The sequence below is a fragment of the Cydia splendana genome, unplaced genomic scaffold (assembly GCF_910591565.1).
Source record: "Cydia splendana unplaced genomic scaffold, ilCydSple1.2 scaffold_46_ctg1, whole genome shotgun sequence".
NCBI lineage: Eukaryota > Metazoa > Arthropoda > Insecta > Lepidoptera > Tortricidae > Cydia > Cydia splendana.
In genome coordinates, this window is record NW_026946889.1 from 239,377 (window position 1) to 243,194 (window position 3,818).

Here is a 3,818-nt window from a genome sequence, read left to right on the forward strand (position 1 = left end):
TGCGATTATTTATTTGTAAGCTCTTAGAAAATGAAATGTATTTCTCTTTGTTCTCTGGAATCAGTTCAATGTCGCCTTCCGCCAAACCAAGCCCATGCACTATAAAATGACTATCATAGTTACACAAATTATGGAAAAATACAGGTACAAAATTAGGTGCCCCGTATTTTTCAGAACAAAATTTATGTGCCACTCCTTCATAAAGACCAGTATGGTAATTATAGGAAATGACTGAATCCTCGTTTAAATTTTTATCACAAATATAACATGTACTACTCTGAGCAATATGCACATTATTTGCATTAGATAAAGGCAATGGAGTTTTTACAAAAGTATTTCTCCTACAAATGGCCTTTAAGTCTTGTTCCATATACTTCATAAATTCCTGGGTGCAATTTTTGCCTTTATATGTTCTGTACACTGACAATTTATCATTATAAGAACATTTAATGTAGTATCCAAAACTATATACCTCATGTTTTTGTACATTTGTTGTTGAGGATGTAGTAGGATTAATTGTACCTGTTTGAATCGGGTTTAGAAAGGCCTCGAAATCAGCATAAATAACAAAAGGTACCCTTAATTTACGTTCATAATTATCGAAAGTAAGTATATTGGAGGAAACGTTTTCATTGAACCAGTTTTTCTTTTTATCCTGTTCTGAAGGTAAATGTGTACAAACATGGAAACAATCGTTTCTTTGACGATTCATTAAATTGTCGCGAGTTGTAAAATTCGACAAACAAGCATCACAAATATGTGCAGCATGCTGTGTATTTGATAATTGTTTAGATACTAACCTAGATAAATTTTTGATATAGCAATAATGAAGAAAGAAAGAAAGAAAGAAAATACATTTATTTAACGCCACAACATATTACATCTAGAAAACAAAGACATACAAACATAAAAAACATTAGACGCTAAAATAGGACCCCACTCAGCATAATGCCGCGGCAATCCATGGCGCTGGTTTTCAGTGGGGACCTGACTTAAAACTATGAGACGACAACACATACGCCAGCGACACACAAAAAACAGACATAAAAAAGAGAGAGACACTAAAATTTATACATACTGAACAACAACGAAAGAAAAGGAAAAAAAAAAAAAAACATACTAATAACATATAAAAAAAAACCACACTGAATTATACAATATACATCAAATTTAAAAATATTAAAAATAAAAAGAAAAACTGTAACCTAAAAACTTAAAAACTACCCACAAACAAATTATAGTTATTTTAATAGAATGACGGTATCAAATCGCAAACAGTCTAAACTAAACTACATGCCCCTTACTGTCTTTGGATATGTACAATAAGTTCAAGTGGGTAGCTTTTTTGCACTTTGTTAAGTGTAATGGGCCTACTACATCATGTTTTTTACTTTTCGAATTGTATTCAAGACCAAAAACGTTTATACTTATATCATTCATTTTTTCAAATTTCTGAATATCTCCAACCTTAAGTGGGAAAGTTAAATTTCTAAAATTTAATTTATTTTTATGCGCTATATACGATTTCGCAGTGTTTGAACGATGACTTGTAGGTGGATACAAGCCTGACAATACAGCCCATCTAAAACATTCATGATCATTATTTTTTACATTAATAACAGCTTTTCTGTTCTGAATATCACGTGGTAATTCGATATAGGAAGAACCACGCAATGGATTAAATTTGTTTACATTGACATCTAGATAGTTAAATTTTACTAAACTCCATCCACTGTCTTTTCTCTCAAAATTAAATAATTTTGTTAATATATCTTTAACAACTGACTCGAAAATCTCATCTTTGTCGCTGCTAACATCAACTACATTGTTACATAATTGGAAATCAAATGTATTATTTACTTGTTTGCTCTCTTGAGTAAAATCCGCATTCAAAATAAAGTTTACTTTTAAAGCATGGTGATCAGTGAGGGAACGATCCAATAATGCAAAGATTTTATCTTTATTTCCTAGTAAAATGGATTCGGGAGTAAATGGTTGGTGAACATTTTCATTTAATAGTATTCTGTAAGTGGCCACCCTATTCTTAAAAGCATTTTCAATTAACTGAACATTAACCCATTCAATGTCAGCCCTTAAAACATTATTTTTGTGAAGATTACTATTTAAATGATTTTTAAAATATCTTTTAGAGACAAACTTATTACACACAGAACATTTAATTTCATGATTATTATTTGTACTCACAATGACATCGGGAACTGGTTCGGATGATGTTGATGCTACAGGTTCAGCAGCTGCTGGACGGTTTTTCTTCACCAAGAATTCTTCGGTCTCCAAAACTGCAGCTGTCCTTTTTACTCCCCGTCCTATTTGAGAAGATCTATAACAATACATAATAAACATAAATATCTTAATGTCAGATAAAATAAAAATAATTACTAAAATGGTTGGTTGTATATACTAACGTAAGTCTTTTCGACACTGCTGACAATAGGCCCGCATCATCAAAACTCCATCAATCACATCTGATGACTGAGTATTCCCCTTGGAATTTTTGATATGCCCATCACATGGTGTATAATACGGTATAATATTAGAATCTTCCAGTAACGAGTGAGGTAATTTGTTTGATATGTACCACATTCTTATATTTCTATGAAAATATGCTAAAATAAATTCTTTACTTAATTCCTCAATCTTATCACGAGGCAAAGTGAGACCAATATGATAGTAAGTAAACACCATTATGGAAAAGGATATCACAGTACAAGCACGGCACCAAAACACTGAATGATATGAACTCGAGAACCCCGCTTATATAACCAGCACTCTCCCACCCCATGTTTATCCTAACAATAAGTTCAGGTCACAACAAGTTAGGAACCCATCCTTTGTTAAACAGGTACTGGTTAAGAGTTATAAACATGTATGAACAGGAATATTTTTACTTACGCCTCTCGATGTAGTTGGCTCACAAGACGGGCAGCCACGCATAGATCTTCATTTTCTTCTATTTCTTCACAGAGTCTGATAAGTTCAAGATCGTAGACATCACAGCTCAAAGAGTCCATTATGAAATGAGAAATCATACAGTGCTTTCTTTCATTTAAATAGTTGACTACAGGTATAAGATTTCTAAGAGTGGGGACTGTAATCTTTACAAATAAGAAGTATTAAATTAAAACTTGTTGTAATGTGATACAATAAAAATAATCTGTTACATGGAAAATGTACTTAAGGAGAGGTAAAAAATGAGAAATACGTTAACACAATCATTAAGCTACTACTATCATTAATAATTATAACTATCACTGTTTCTTATTATCTATAAAATATTTCACACTACTGTCCTTAGAAGCTAATTGCTTTGTTATGTTATAAATAATATTTCGCGTATTTTGTAGCTCCAAATCGTCTTCCAACGCAAAATATTTCAATCTGAAGTCCGCATGCTTCCAGTGTTCCATGGGTGGGACGTTTTTGATTTTATGCATATCATATATCTCGATTTTAATCAAATGTGATGCATAGGCCCCGTCGTCTTGTCCGGATGACAAGTTTGCAACACCGTCTGGTGAACTTTTGCTCACATTTGAAGACCGTTTCACAACTTTAGACTGCTTTTTAGGTCGTTCAAAGAAGCTATCGATATTGTTTCCTGAACGTTTCTTTGCGATGGCTTGTTTAACTTTGAGACCAAGCGTACCCTCTTCATCGCTTGATTCGTCTTTATTATCATCCGGGTAGTAATAGTTCTTGAAAGTATTTTTAGTGAACTGAAACAATATAAAACAATAATTTACACACTGTCTACAATCTTGATAATTAAAACACAAAGAACACAAGTGAAAACAAAA